Source organism: Hibiscus syriacus, unplaced genomic scaffold (genome assembly GCF_006381635.1).
Source record: "Hibiscus syriacus cultivar Baekdansim isolate YM2019G1 unplaced genomic scaffold, ASM638163v2 tig00110890_pilon, whole genome shotgun sequence".
Classification (NCBI taxonomy): Eukaryota; Viridiplantae; Streptophyta; class Magnoliopsida; order Malvales; family Malvaceae; genus Hibiscus; species Hibiscus syriacus.
The window spans coordinates 12,755,357-12,772,500 of NW_024062900.1; the positions used below are offsets into that span (position 1 = coordinate 12,755,357).

The 17,144-nt window shown below is 37.4% G+C and overlaps 1 long non-coding RNA gene across 1 annotated transcript; it reads right to left on the reverse strand.

Annotated features, from left to right (window-relative positions):
* Positions 1-4,911: 4,911 nt before the first annotated feature.
* On the reverse strand, positions 4,912-9,634 carry LOC120144815. The gene is made up of 2 exons (XR_005518065.1): positions 9,551-9,634; positions 4,912-5,037 (listed from the first exon to the last, which is right to left on the reverse strand). It is a non-coding gene; the product is annotated as an uncharacterized LOC120144815 (long non-coding RNA).
* Between the last annotated feature and the right edge of the window lie 7,510 nt (positions 9,635-17,144).

Sequence of the window (17,144 nt, forward strand, 5' to 3'; positions counted from 1 at the left end):
GAGCAGCTTTAAACAACTGCTTGAATACCCCAACTCAAAGGGGGTTGGATTTCTAAGACATCTTTCTTTACTCTCTTATTCTCATTTTCCTCGATCATGTTCACTCATTGACCTCAATGATTTGGCAATGGGTAAATTGACGCAACTGGTGAGTTGAATTCTAAGTTTCCAGTATTGATCAAGTTTTGTACCACCTTTTTTAAAGCTAAGCAATTCTCAATAGGATGCCCAGCGATGCTAGCATGGTAGTCGCAGTGTGTATTGGCATCATACAACGAGGATACAGGGGCTGGAGAGGGGTCATGTGGTAAGGTTGAACCATATTTGCGCTTAGAAATGAAGCATATATGTCCAAGTATGACACAGGTAAGGGTGTAAAAGACATCTTTTTGGTTTCTCTTCTTGGTCCTCTGATCTAATTCATGTTGGCATTCATATAGGTCATTTCAACTCTATGTTAAGTGATTGTGACACCCTTCATAGTATTCTTGTTATATATACTTGTATTGTTTACTTCACTATCTTTTTTCTTGAAAACGGGCTTCTTGGAGCTAGACTCGCCCCCTCCTTCAATTCTGCCACTCTTTATTGCATTTTAGATAAGCATACTGGAGATGATGAGGTCAAAAAATTATTGGTAACATTTCCCAACATATATCCTAGATACAACCCGTCAACTTGTTCATAAAGATTACAATAGCTTCTTTCTCCAGTAGTGGTGGTTGAGCCTGAGTAGCCATATCATGCCATCTCTGAGTGTATTAATAGATGTCTCATTATGTTTCTTCTCCATGTTTTGGAGGGTCCATCTATCAGGGACCAAGTCATTTACATGACGATATTGCTCTAAGAATGCCTTCTATAGATTTCTCCATGACTTGATATGTGACCTGGTCAGGTAGTTTTACCACTTAGCTGCTGATCCAGATAGACTATTCTAGAAGAAATGTGTCAGGAGTTTCTAATTATCAATGTAACCATATATTCTTCTGCAAAACATCATAATATTGGATGAAAGACAGGTGGTCCCATCATACTTTTTGAAGTCTAAAACTTTAAACTTCAGTGGGAGAACCAAGTCGGGGACCAGGTTCAATTCCTTAATGTCGATCTCGTAGAACGACTCAATCACCTCTACTGATTTTACTCTCTCCTCTAAATTCTTGAACTGTTGACATAGTTCATCATTGACCTTCTATTTCTCTGCTAGCTCATTTAAATTCGGGGTTAAGTTCTCAGTACCAAACTCTCTTGGTCCCGTTCCTAGTACATGTGGATAATTGATCGGGAACGAATATCCATATGCTGTTGATTTTTATTAATAAAGAATACTTGAGGTCGGGCTTCTTGCAGGGCTGAAGAGCGGGCATGAATGTGAATAGGTGTGAAACCCGGAGGGTGAATGGGTTCTTGGCAAGATGACGTGGGGATGTCAGCTCATTTTAATAAAAATCAAATTATATTTATTTTATGATAAATATCTCGAACGAAGAGCTGTCCTTGAAAAAACCTCCAAAATATATGGAGTTCGATTCCTTAAAACGCACGAGTGAAAAAATATCCCGTCAATTTTAATTTAATTAAGATAAATAATTTGTTTGTAAACATTTATTTAATTTCTATATTATTTACATTTCATTCTTCAACTTTAATATCCTCTATTATTGTTGCCTTCATCATCTATTCATGTTCGTGTGTTAATAAAATTACGTCTAATATGATTTGATTTTAATTTCCGTTAATTCACGTAGTAAGGGGACATCTTTTTTAAAAAAATCGAGTGAATTAAATCATTTTTATCAAGTCAAATATTTTGCAAAGAAATTCAATATTTTCACTCAAAGAAATAAAAGGATCATAATTTGAATTTTGGATTTGAATATATAAGTTCCACAATTTAGACAACGTATAATTAAGAGGTAATAATTTTGGGCGTTGTGGAGACGTTAACCATTCCCCACGCGTAATCGACTCTTGAATCATTAAAAATAAAATTTTGGTATTACGCAGACCAATATTTGTCTTTAAAATAATTTTCTTAAAAATTATTTTAAAAGATAATTTTAGATATTCAACCTATCTCACCCAAAGATCGATGACAGATTTAAAAATCATTTTTTTCAAACCAAATCAACTGACATTAAAAAATCCAAATTTCCAAAAAATAAAATCATAATTATTTTAAATTTAATTATTAAAAAAATTATTATTACAGATACAATTAAGATATTAGTCATACTATTAAGATATTAGTCTTCTTTTTATAGTACTAAAATATGAATCATCATTCATAATAATATGAAAAACCAAACCATATGCTAAGTCTACCACCAACTCCACCATCGCCATAAATCTCTTCCTCTTCACCATAGGCTTTGCTGGAGACGATGGTTTAATGACATTAAAAGCAGCTCCCACTTTCTCTTCAATTCCTCCCCTCTCAACAAAACTATTGAAAATCAATGCACTTTCGGTGCATGGTTAAAAAAAATTATTAAATTTTTCAACAATTGTAGGCACCGAAATTGCAAGTTTGATTTTGTTGATTTTTTTATAATGGTAAAATCTCAATTTTAGTCATTGTATTTTAGGGTATTCATAAGAATAGCCCCTAAGCTTCGACTATAAATACGCTAACTCATTTAGCATAAAAACCATCCCAAATCATTCTAGCTTTCTCTCAATACTAGAGAATTTAGAGAGTTTCTTGAGAGTTTTCTCATTTTTTATCAAGAGATAATTATCATTGTTTTCTTCTTGGTAGATCGAGAGAAGTTGTAATTCCTATTTTCTCATAGTGAAATTCTTCTACCGTTGTCCGTGGTTTTTACCTTATATTATTTAGGGGTTTTCCACATAAATTTTGTGTCTCTTTTATCTTCATTTTTATTTTCTCAATTTTGCTTTATCCGATAGCCGTCTTCCGCAACAATTGGTATCCGAGCTAGATTTGAGTGTGTAATATCTGCTTATTGTCTTTGTGGTTGCCACCAAAAGGTGGATCATCCAACATAAGAAAGTAAGAAGATATTACTCATTCTTTGAAGGTTTCAGAGAACTATTCACGATAGTGAAATAGTGGGAACTATCCATAATAGAAGCTATGGAAACGAAATTTGATATTGAAAAATTCAATGGGAGAAATTTCTCATTGTGGAAATTGAAGATGAAGGCTAGCATGAGGAAAGACGGTTGTCTAGCAGCTATCAGTGAAAGACCGGTAGATTTCACAGATGACAACAAATGGATCGAAATGGACGGGAATGCTATGACAAACTTTCATCTAGCATTAGTAGATGAAGTATTGTCAAGCATTGAGGAGAAGAAGACAACTAAGGAGATATGAGATCATCTCACCAAATTGTACGAGGTCACATCGTTGCACAATAAATTTTTTCTTAGGAGGAAATTTTACACTCTCCGTATGCCAGAATCTACTTCAGTGACGGAGCACTTAAACACACTGAACACGTTATTTTCTCAGCTTACATCCTTAAGATGTATAATAGGAGAACAAAACCGTGTTGAACTTCTACTTCAAAGTCTACCTGATTCATATGATCAACTCATCATCAACTTGACAAACAGTAATGTCACCGGTCTAGTCTTCGATGACGCTGCAGCTGTTGTTCTAAAAGAACAAAATCGACGCAAGAACAATGAAGATAGACAAGTAAATATGCAACAAGCAGAAGCGTTGACAATGATGAGAAGGAGATCAACAGAACGTGGCCAAAGCAACAGTCACAAACATGGTAGATCAAAGTCGAGAAGCAAGAAGAATTTAAAGTGTTACAACTGTGGAAAGAATGGTCACTTGAAAAATGATTGTTGGGGTCTAAATAAAAACTCCAATCCACAAGGCAATACCACAAACACTTCAGATGATGAAGATGCTCTATACTGTGAAGCGTTAACCACCCTGGAAAGTAGAAAAAGATTTACAGATATATGACTCATTGATTCGGGAGCAGCATATCATATGACCTTGAGAATTTAGAGAGTTTCTTGAGAGTTGTTTTCTCCCAATACATTTAGCTTCAAAATCATCCCAAATCATTCTAGCTTTCTCCCAATACTAGAGAATTTAGAGAGTTTCTTGAGAGTTGTTTTCTCTTTTTTTATCAAGAGAGAATTATCATTGTTTTCTCCTTGGTAGATCGAGAGAATTTGTAATTTATATTTTCTTATAGTGAAATTCTTCTACCGTTGCTTGTGGTTTTTACCCTTATATTATTTAGAGTTTTTTTCACGTAAATTTTTTGTCTCTTTTATCTTGATTTTTATTTTCTCAAATTATCAATTGCGATTTTACTTTATCTGATAGCCGTCTTCCGCAACAAAAACATCAATCCCTAGTTAAGTTAGGGAAGAAATCTCATCCCATAATCGGGAAATTGTTCGAATTATTGGTTTCTGGTAACAAACCCAGAATTTTCAACCCCAAAAGCCCTTTAGATTTCAAGAGCTCATTCCCCAAAACTTCCAAGAGATACGACGTCGATGGGATCGGATTAGGGATCGTCGCTACACTCGAGAAGACTACCTTCACTGATTGTCGCAACCGTGCGATTTGCTGCTCAAATTTGATCATATCGAATGCGATCGTCGCTGATTTCGGGAAGGGTTTTGATAGGTTCAAGGGAAGAACCGATGATTTGAAGGAGGATTATACGCATGTGATAAGCCGTCCGCGTGGGAAATCAATCCATTATGTAAAAGAAAACCCAGAAGCAATACTGGCTAAAGACGACGTCGTTTACCCAACTTCAGATTTTCTCGCCTCTTGTCATTTTTGCCGGAAAAAGCTGCATGGCAAAGACATATACATGTATAGGTAAAAAAAAACAACCCTTTCACCCTTCCTAATAGATTTTTCCTTTGAGTTCGAATTTTCCTTAAATAGAATAACTTGTTCGTTTGTTTCAGAGGGGAAACAGGGTTTTGCAGTGAAGAGTGTAGGTCGAGGCAAATAATGATGGATGAGAGGAAAGAATATGGCAGATCAAAAGCTTCAAGATCTGCAAAATTTCAAACCTCTTGTTGAACGGGTAAAGAAAACAAAAGAACACGAGAATTTTACGAGGTTCGGCAATGTGCTTACGTCCTCGGTGCCTAGGCGGCGCTAGAAGTTTTATTCAATGATATTTTAGGTCTAGGTTACATCTCTATTTATAATAGAAAACCCTGGTACATAATTACAAAATTAACCCTGTACCGTACCGCGGGGGCTACGCCCCCGCACCCCCAACCCACATAATTCGTAACCCCACAACGAGACTTTTTATGAGCCATACATAACAAATTTCCACCTTGGCGAATATCCTTCCCCTTGGAAACTTCAATGTGGGTTGGGTTACCTTGCTTCTTTAACAACTCAAAACATTCAACAAGTCCAAGCAATGCTTGAACTTGTCTGTCGTAACTGGCTTGGTGAATATATCAGCGGCATTCTCATCAGTATGTACCTTCTGAAACAAAACCTCTCCAGATGCAACCAACTCTCTGATCTTGTGGAACCTTACATCAATATGTTTAGTTCTATCATGATACACCTGATTCTTAGCCAAGTTAATAGCACTTTGATTATCACAAAGCAACTGAACTCCACCTTGTTGAACACCCAACTCCTTCACTAAACCAGTAAGCCATAAAGCTTCTTTTGCAGCTTCAGCCGCTGCCATGTACTCAGCTTCAGTTGTAGATAGAGCCACAATAGTTGAACAGTAGACTTCCAACAAATAGGCCCTCCACCAAGAGTAAAGACATACCCTGTCGTAGATCTTCTATTATCCAAGTCACCTGCATAGTCTGAATCCACATATCCTACAACCAAAGGATTATCCCGCTGACTCCCAAAAACAATTCCATGTCCCACAGTACCCTTTAAGTACCGAAAGATCCACTTGACTGCTTCCCAATGTTACTTACCAGGTTTAGACATGTACTTACAAACTTGACTAACAGCATGAGCTAAATCAGGACGAGTACATACCATCGCATACATCAAGCAGCCAACAGCATTAGAATACGGAACCTTTGCCATATCTTCAACTTCCTTATCTGTCTTGGGGCACTGTTCTGATGAGAGCTTAAAGTGATTCGCCAATGGAGTGCTAACTGGTTTTGCGCTGCTCATCGCAAACCTTTCTAGCATTTTCTCAACATAACCCCGTTGAGATAGCCGCAGTTTCCTTGAGTCTCTGTCCCTGCAAATTTCCATTCCAAGAATTTTCTTTGCAGCACCTAAATCTTTCATATCAAATTCCTGACTCAATAAAGTTTTCAAACCGATAACATCATCCATGTTCTTCGCAGCAATCAACATATCATCAACATACAGTAATAGAAAAATAAAAGAACCATCATCAAGACTCTTAACATAGACACAACAATCATACTCACATCGGTTGTAGCCAATCTTGATCATATAGGAGTCAAACCATTTATACCACTGTCTCGGAGACTGTTTCAACTCGTACAAATATTTCTTCAATCTGCAAACTAAATGCTCGTTTCCAGGTTGAGTTAAACCTTCAGGTTGCCGCATGTAGATCTGCTCCTCTAAATCACCATGCAAAAAAGCAGTTTTAACATCCATCTGCTCTAAATGCAAATCCCAACTAGCCACCAATGCAAGTACTGCTCGGATTGAAGTGTGCCTGACCACAGGAGAAAAGATTTCATCATAATCAACTCCTTTCTGCTGTGAAAAACCCTTCGCTACCAAACGAGCCTTGAACTTCTCCCCCTCTTTTTCTGTTACTACTGGTTTCTTCTTATACACCCATTTGCAACCAATCGGCTTCTTACCCTCAGGAAGGGGAACTAACTCCCATGTGCGATTGTGATTCAAAGACTCCATCTCCTCAACCATGGCTGCCATCCACTTGTCGTTTTCCTGACTAGTAACGGCATCATGAAAAGTAACCGGATCATCACTGCTAACAATAAGTGCAAAAGATACCAAGTCTTCAAAACCCAATCTATTCGGAGGCTTTATATTCGTCCGTCTCACCCTGTCTCTGGCGAGACTATAATCCTGCAAATCATCCGTAGTGGAACCACCAGAAGTTGGTTGAGAAGTTTCTGGTTTCTCAACTGGAAACTGCTCGAAATCCACCACTGTCGTGTCTTGCTTCTGCTGCAACATGGACTGTTCATCAAAAACGACATCTCTACTAATCACAACTTTCTTCGCAACTGGATCCCAGAACATGAATCTTTTGACACCTTTCTTGTAACCCAGAAAAATGCACTCCTTCGATTTTGCATCAAGTTTGGATCTCTCATCAGCAGGTACATGCATATAAGCAGGACAACCGAAAATCCGTAAGTTATCAAAACTAACATCATGACCAGTCCATACCTCTTCTGCAACTTTCCCAGCCAGCGATGCCCTTGGCGATCTGTTGATAAGGTAACACGCCATGTTAACAGCCTCAGCCCAGAAGTGTTTGGGAAGCCCCGCATTCAACCGCAAACATCTGGCTCTTTCATTCAACGACCTGTTCATTCGTTCCACAACACCATTCTGTTGTGGTGTCTTGCACACTGTAAAATGCCTCTGAATCCCATGCTCCTTACAGAATTGTAGGAACTGTGAATCTGTGTACTCCGTACCATTGTCAGACCGCAAACACTTGATTTTTCATCCTGTTTGGTTTTCTACCTCAGCTTTCCACAGCTTGAACTTCTCAAAAACTTCAGATTTCTGTTTCAAAAAATACACCCAAACTTTCCGTGAAAAATCATCAATAAAAGTAACATAGTACCTAGATCCACCCAAAGACGATGTCGTGGAAGGCCCCCATACATCAGAATGCACATAATCAAGAATCCATTGAGTTGTGTGCTTCGCAGTCTTGAAACGGACTTTAGTCTGTTTACCAAGAACACAATACTTGCAAAAATCGAGCTTACAGCTTTTGACACCATGCAACAAGTTTCTCTTGTGTAATTCTGCCATACCACGTTCACTAAGATGAGCAAGGCGCATATGCCACAATTTTGTCGTATCATCACAGGACTCAACAGAGTGAACTCCACCTGCAACGGTACTCCCTAACAATCTGTAGATATTCCCTGCAGTCATCTTGCCTTTCATCACAGTCAATGCTCCTTTAACAATCCGAATGGTTTCCCTATCCTCGTCAGCCTTAGGGATAAAACCATTCTTGTGCAAAGTGCCCAAGGAAATCAAATTCTTCTTCAAGTCTGGGATATGTCGAACACCACTCAACGTCCGAACGGAGCCATCGTGCATCTTAATTCTGACATCACCAATACCAACAATATTGCAACATCGATCATCACCCAAATAAACCGAACCAGAATTAACCGGCCTGTATGTCGAAAACCATTCCCTATTTGGCGTGATGTGATAAGAACATCCAGAATCAAGAATCCAAGCATCCGTCAATTGTGTCGTTGAAATAGAAAGCATATCACCCTCACTGCAATCAGAATTATCATCCTCGACCACGTTCACAGACTTGGATGAGCCATCACGCTTCTCATCAGTCTGCTTTTTCAACTTCGGACAGTCTCGCTTCATATGTCCCGCCTCCTTGCACTTGTAACAGTGAATCGTCTTCTTATCCCTGGATTTGGATCTGGAATTCCGCTTCCCGGACCCTGCCTTCTCTGGCTTCCGTCCACGATCTCGATTACCCTTGACATATAAGCTATCGGCTTGAGAGTTTTCCCCTGCATTCTGCTTCCGCTGGTTGTGAGCCAACAAGGCTGCAGTAATCTCCTCAACATTGATAGTCTCTTTCCCATATGTAAGAGTAGTCACCATGTGTTCGTAAGAGGGAGGCAACGAACACAACAGAATCATCGCTCTGTCTTCATCCTCAATTTTCACATCAAGCCGAGCCAGATCAGAAACGATTTGATTGAAGACATTCACGTGTTGCGCCAAATCGTGATCGTCCTGCATCTTCAGCCCATACAGCCGCTGCTTCAGATATAGTTTTGTCGTTAAGGATTTGGACATAAACTGACTTTCCAACTTCCTCCAAATTTCGTCTGGAGACGATAGATGCATGACGTGATACATGACCTCGTCCGCCAAGCATAATCGTATGGTTCCTGCCACTCGCTGCTGCAATTCTTCCCAATCTTCCTCATCCATCGACGCCGGCTTTGTAGGTCGCAAAGCCTTCAAGATCCCTTGCTGCGCCAATAGATCCTTCACCCTCGTTTGCCATAATCCGAAGTTACCCTGACCATCGATTTTCGCGACTTCGTATTTTGCTCCTGACATCTGATACCAATTGTTGACGAAAACGGGTAAAGAAAACAAAAGAACACGAGAATTTTACGAGGTTCGGCAATGTGCTTACGTCCTCGGTGCCTAGGCGGCGCTAGAAGTTTTATTCAATGATATTTTAGGTCTAGGTTACATCTCTATTTATAATAGAAAACCCTGGTACATAATTACAAAATTAACCCTGTACCGTACCGCGGGGGCTGCGCCCCCGCACCCCCAACCCACATAATTCGTAACCACACAACGAGACTTTTTATGAGCCATACATAACACCTCTCCATATAATAGTACAAGCCAAGTCTTCTCAACTGGGATTCTCGCAATTTAGCCTAGCAGAGCTTCTGATTTACGTTTTTTTAATCGTAATTTCGGGTTTTTCACGAATATACTGATAAAAAACCGAAATTCCAAAAGAAAGGCTCCGCATGTAATGATAAAACTATATCTATGAAAGAAGCGTGAGTTGAGAAAACAAAAAGAATGAAAAGGGAATTTTGGTGGGGTGGTAATGAAGCTCATTATGTTGGCCTTTTACATGGAGAAAAGTTTGAATCCATCACACATGGTTTGTCTACTTCTAATACATTATTGGTGAGTCAATATATTTGGCACATTTTACAATAATAACGAATACTTATTTCCATAGAGTATGTTATGGTTACAAAATGAATACTCGGGGCTTTGGAGGGGACTGTATTATATAGTTTTTTTTAATAGAAAATGAATTGAATTGTATTATATAGTTTTTTTCTTCTGGAAATGAAATCAAAATTTTTAATTTGATTTGGTTTTACAGTTTTTTTGACTGTTTGAACTTAACATAAAAAAATAAACTTCAACCTTCAATCGAATGTAAATACATTTAGTTTTAAAAGATTATTTATTTCAGTTTTTTTCTTTTTTTAATTCGATTTAATTCGCAACAAAGTGGTTTCGTACAAGAATTGAAATCAAAACGAATTTTGAAACCATATATTCAAATCAAATTATGAATAAATCATAAAATAAAAAAGTTAAATTGAATTAAATTCGAATCGATTTATTAATATTCTCAGGTTTATTGCTAAACCCTAATCCATAGCATTTGGAAACGCATAAGCTCTTTTGGGGCCGTTTCCATAATGTTTTCCCTAGGAGTACTTATACATCAAAGTTAATATGTTTAAGAAAGTTAATTTTTGCTTACTATTCTGAAAATTTTTGAGACGATTCACTATCAGAGATAGACCATGAAGGTAGGTGGGGATAGGAATAAACATGAGACTGAACCCGACGGGTTCCGACCTAATTCAATCAAGTCATATTTTTTATTAAAAAAAAATCAGGTTCGGAGGGTCGGGTCGGGTCGGGTTTTTAAAGTTATGTTCGGATTGGGTTTCGGGTTTAGGATGAAAATGCATGACCCGACCCGAACCGACCCAAAAATTGTAATTTTACCTTATATATTTAGGGATAATTGTAATAATACCCCTCCGTATATTATTTTCTTTCAATTAAATCCTTATTTTTATTAAATAAAAATAAAATCTTTTAATAAATATATTATTTCGGGTCGGGTCGAGTTCGAGTCAAGTGGAATGAGTATATTTTTTGGTTCGGAGAATTTAAATTTTTTTGTATGATCGGATGGACCGAATATCCAACCCGACCCGACCTATATCTATCCCTAGGTGGAGAGCGGTTGCTCTCCTAAAATTCATAAATATTTTAGATATTTTTTATATTTTCTATTAAAAATCTATTTTCGTTATCTCTATGTTAAAATTTTACATTCTTGACATAAAATGATGGGTTTGTGACTGCTCACTAATCTCTTGTCTTTTATAGATGTCTAATTTATCTGATAAACTGATATTTCGAAATTTATAAGTTCGTTATCAGACTTTAAAAAATATAACTCATCTTCACATGTATTGATATTTATACTTTTGATTTAAAGAGGTTTGTGTCACTCTTTTGATTTTTTACTTAAACTTTGACTAGAAAGTAATAACTAGTGGCTCATGTTTGAAGTTTGACAAATTAATTATCTTTTTCTAAGAAAAGTCACCTGCCAACTGTTCTACGAAACGTTTTTTTTTCTCTTTTCATTTTTTCTGCAGTGACAAAGCTGATGGGATCGCAAAGAGGAATTGGTATATCTCACCCTCAAGAATGACGAGGACAAAGTTATTCAATTGGAAACAAGGATTCATATGCAGGGATTACTTTTGACAATTGTCGTGTTTGTTCTTTATTAACGTCAAATGTGATGCATTTTCACTCTATGAGAGTTACTTTTGCCAAAAGTTTGACATATGATAAGAAGGATTTTGATTTCAAATTAAGTTAGGGTTGTTTACTAGTTGAGTTAAACTTGAATATTATTGAACATAATTTGATTTAAAAACTTTAAAGTTAAATTTGATTCAATTCGAAAGTTCACAATCTTAAAATTGTCAAATTCAACTCGAATTTGAAATAAAAAAGTTAAAATTCGTTTCAAAAAAATATTGAACTCAAAATATTTTCATTCTTAATTAAAACTAACCCAAACTTGAACTAAATTATATTCTACTTAAAAAATAAGGTTTAGTTTATATTCTAACTTGATTTAAATATTAATAATAACTTAATTTTTTTTTAAAAATAATATAATTATTTTTTATTTATTCTTTAATCAAATTTTAAGAGTCGGTCTATTTAATTGTTTCATTGAAATCCATAACACGAAAAACGTTAATACAAAAGTACAACTTCAAATAAACTCAAATAGAATTGACAATTGAGCATTCTTCTGTTACGTTAATAAAACGAGAGCATCAAAATCAGTACTAATAATTGTAGGGATTTACCTCGGAGAGAGCCCTTCAAGAAATTCTCCGAGGCCAGGGGCTAGCCCAAGCATAAGAGGGGGTTTGGAAATAGTTTTCAACCAACATTAGACGCGTCTCGGTTAGGACCTCATGAGCTGTATTAGGATACATTAACTGTAATTAGTTAACTGCTTTAATATGTTTTTAATACGGTTAGTTAGTTAAGATTATAACTGTATATAAACAGCTTTGTAACCTTCTTTTGCATGCAAGTGAAAGAAAGCATTCTTCCATTTCTAGTTTCTTGTTTGTTATATGGTATCAAAAGTTTGATTTTTTTTTACACTTCATCATGGCTGATTCCTTAAATGATAGTTTCGATAATGGGGCAAATCCCTATTATTTGTATCAATCTGATAATCCTGGTATGATATTGGTGAGCCAGCTGCTTTCCAATGATAACTTTCATAGTTGGAAAAGATCGATGATGCTTGCCCTCTCTGCCAAAAACAAACTTGGTTTCATTGATGGTTCCATTCCATCTCCTGATTCGTCCATGGTAAATTAGTTCAACGCTTGGATAAGAGCCAACAATTTGGTCAATTCTTGACTTCTCAATTCAGTTTCCAAAGACATTGCTTTGCAGGCACAGTTTGGTTTTCTTCTAATCTTGTTTTACATGATGTGCTGTTTGTTCTGGATTTTCGCTTCAATTTGCTTTTAGTTAATGTATCCTAACAAGCTGCTTCATTGCCCCAAGCGTAAAGATATTGATTCCCATCAAGTCGTTGTCTTTTTTATAAAACGTAGGAACCATTACCATCTTATTCTCAAATGATGTGGGGATACAAGAACAATAGCTTCGTGTTCAGTGTTGGGATATGTGAGCTTTTGGCTGTCATAACTTAAGAACATTGTGCATTGTGGTTAATATATTCATTTCTTCGATTACCAGCCAATTGTTGAACCTTCGAGGTGTTCCCATTTTGTTTGCCAGCAGCAACATCGTTACTGTCTATGTTGACAATTATCTTTGAGGTTGCTCTTGTTGTTGGTGGTGGTGTTTTACATTAGAACGATATGATTTCAAACACGTCCTCAATGGTTCCATTCTAGCAAGTTATAAAAATCTTCAACTTATTTGTGTCAAGTACAACTCACCGTTCAATTCATTTTTTTAGAATATAAGGGAGGCTAAAGCCGAATCATTACACACTCCTTACATGAACGTATGGAGAGCCATTACAATCTCGGTCAAGAAGGTCGTAAAATTCAACAGGAAGAGAAACTGAATCATAGACAACTAAATTGGAGAGAGGGGCAAACTTAGACAGTCTTTCTGCTAACATGTTGGCCTCGCGAGGTATATGAGAAAATTCAATGCTCTAATCATTCTCATAAAGGAGAGCAATGGAGAGAACCAGTGGAAAAGGGCTATACGGGAATGGTGGGGAGAACAACTTTATAACATCAATATTATCTGACTGGACAATAATATTCTTGAAGTCTTGAGAGCTCGCAAGCTTTAATCCTTCAAAGATGCCCTACAGCTCTGCTTGAAGAACTGTAGTAAGGCCAACGTTTTTGTAGAAAGAGAGATGTGAACCTTCATGATCGCGTAAAACTTCATTCGAGCTAACGCAAAAGACTCGAGAAACAATTGCATCTGTATTAAGACAAAACCAACTGTGGAAAAAGAAAGCAATTTGAGTTTGAGGAGAACAATATTCAATGAAGATAAAACTCAAATTACGGCCCGTAGGGGGTGGCTTCCACTTAATATTGTCCATCATGGTCGCATAGTTCTTAAATTGTCTTTGAGGCAGGAGGTTTTTAGAGTCTTACTCACTGAGCAAAAATATGGAGAAAAGTGGGGATCTCCATAGTGTGTCCCATGAATATGTGAGTGTTTCTGCGTTTCCAAATGTGCCAAATCAAGGAGGTGAACAATTGATTCCAGAGGCCATCACTTATAGGACGAAGTCCATGTGATGAAATACCATGAATCCAATCCTGGAAAGAGATAAAAAAAAGTTTTCATGCAAATGATTTCTTGAGAGAGAAAGACATAACCTGCGAGAATTAGGACAATCTCGAAAATATATAGGAGAGTTTCATCATGATCGCCAAAGAGAAAGCACAAGGAGTTAGAGGCAAGAGATCTCTTAAGGCGATTATGATTCGTTAAGAGTTTATCATAAAAAGATAACCAGGGAAAGCATCGAATATTTTTTAAAACATTTAATTTCCAAATCAAAGTCCAACTATCATTAGCTGGTTTCCTGTGAGGATAAGCTATGTGATGATAAGCATTCTTAACAGAGAATTCCCGCTTAGAGTTATCGTTCCAATAACAACTATCCGAGCCCATAGAAGCATACCGTGGACAAATGGCTTTAATGTACGGAAGGGATGAGTTATCAATCTGTTCACTAAGGAGATGCCAATTCCAATCTAAGTGTTAGTCTAGAACTTGGTCGAGTTATCGTTACCAACTGACCATGCAATGTTATGACGGTAAGAAGACCAAACCGTTGTAAGAGATCTCCAGAAAGGGGAGCTGTTGGAACGAGCAATTGACAGAGGACAAAGTTCAGTCAACTTGTACCTTTCTCTTGTTGAAAATTCAATATTAGCCTAAATAAGTTCACACCTAAATTAATTTGATGTCATTGTTTACATCAATTTAGTTTTGATGTCATTGCTTACATCAATTTAGTTTGGTGAAAATTAAGTATTTTTCTCATGTTTTAATTTCAATGGTTTAGATTATTTAGTGCTTATTTTAAAGAGTGGTTTAGATTGTTTCTTGTAACCTATAAATACCCTACTTGTATTTGAGTTTTATCATCCAACAATCAAAGCTTAATTATAAGCATTTGAAAGCTTTCTTAAGAGTTCTTCCCTTTTGCAATTTTGTGAGATTATTCTAAAGAGTTTTTTCTTCTTCTCGATCAATTAGAGTTTTTACTCTATTTTGATTCAACAATTGGTATCAGAGCCACGTTTTTAAGATCTCTTGAAATTCTGAGTATGCTTTGTGGATGCAGTTTTTAACTGATCTTCCACATCAGAAAATATTTCTTGAGTTATTGTCGGAGTTATTACAAACCTTGTGGAGCTTCTTTGTGTTTAGAGTAATTTAGTACTCTGCACATTTGTTACTCAAGCTTGTTCGGTGTAGTCAAAGCCTTTCCGTTAAGATGGGTGATCTTCAAGTAGTTGGAGGGATCAAGAAGCTCAACAATAAAAACTACAACACGTGGGCAACATGTATGGAGTCATACTTACAAGGTCAAGACCTTTGGGAGGTTGTCGGTGGTGGTGAAGTTACACAACCGGCGACAGAAGATGCCAATGGAATATTGCGAAAGTGGAAAATTAAAGCAGGCAAAGCAATGTTTGCTTTAAAGACCACAATTGAAGAAGAAATATTGGAGCACATTCGGGATGCTAAAACACCAAAGGAAACATGGGACACTTTTGTTACACTCTTTTCGAAGAGGAACGATACAAAATTACAACTTCTCGAGAATGAACTTCTATCAATGGCGCAACGCGACATTGCGGTTGCCCAATACTTTCACAAGGTGAAGTCGATATGTCGTGAAATTTCAGAATTAGATCCAACAGCTGCTATTGGGGAAGCCAGGATAAAAAGAATAATTATCCATGGTTTGAGACCCGAATATCGAGGGTTTGTTACCGCTGTACAGGGATGGCCGACACAGCCATCGCTTGTTGAGTTCGAAAATTTACTTGCAGGTCAAAAAGCCATAGCCAAGCAAATGGGAGGAGTCTCGCTGAAGGGTGAAGAGGAAGCGCTCTACACCAGCAAAAGCAGAGGCACTTTTCAGCGGTATACTGGCAGTGAATCTAAAAAGGATGGTGACAAGGTGAAAAATTACCAAGGAAAGGGAGGCCCTCATTCAGGGGGAGCATCCAAGAATAGCGGTAATAGTAGAAAGTTCGATGGCAAGTGTTATAACTGCGGGAAGATGGGTCACATGGCAAAAGACTGTTAGACCAAGAAAAAGCCTGTTGAAAGTAATATTGCTACTTCTTGTTCGAAGGTGAATAGTGAAGATGGTTGGGATGCTGAAGCGTTATTTGCTACGGAGGAAGAAGAATTAGCTCTCACGGTAATAACACCAGAACGGATTGACTACAAGAATGATTGGATCGTAGATTCTGGCTGCTCAAATCATATGACGGGTGACAAACAAAAGTTGCAAAACCTGTCTGAGTATAATGGAGGTCGTGTGGTGGTGACAGCTGACAACTCAAGGTTACCGATAACTCACATCGGTAAGACAATAGTTACGCCTCGATATAATACTAACCAGGTGCAACTCCAAGATGTTTACCATGTCCCAGGAATAAAGAAAAATTTGCTATCTATGGCTCAACTAACATCATCAGGCCATTATGTCTTATTTGGTCCCCAAGACGTGAAGGTTTATCGTGACGTCAAAATCTCAGAAACACCAACAATGAAGGGACGACGTTTGGAATCAATTTACGTGATGTCAGCAGAGTCTGCATATGTAGACAGGACAAGGAAAAATGAGACATCTGATCTATGGCACATGCGGTTAGGTCACGTTAGCTATTCCAAGCTAAGTGTGATGGTGAAAAAGTCGATGCTTAAGGGGCTTCCTCAACTAGACGTGAGAACAGACACGGTCTGTGCGGGATGCCAGTATGGTAAAGCACACCAATTACCATATGACGAGTCGAAGTTTAAAGCAAAAGAACCGTTGGAGTTCGTTCACTTTGATGTGTTCGGACCTGTTAAGCAACAATCAATTAGCGGTATGCGGTACATGGTAACATTCATTGATGACTTCTCCAGGTATGTGTGGGTTTTCTTTATGAAAGAAAAATCTGATACTTTCTCAAAGTTTAAAGAGTTCAGAGACTCCGCTGAAGGAGAAGTGGGAAAGAAGATATGTTGCTTGCGCACAGACAACGGAGAAGAATATAGATCAAACGAGTTCTCTCAATACCTAAGGGAATGCCGAATACGTCATCAGTACACTTGTGCCAACACGCCACAACAGAATGGTGTA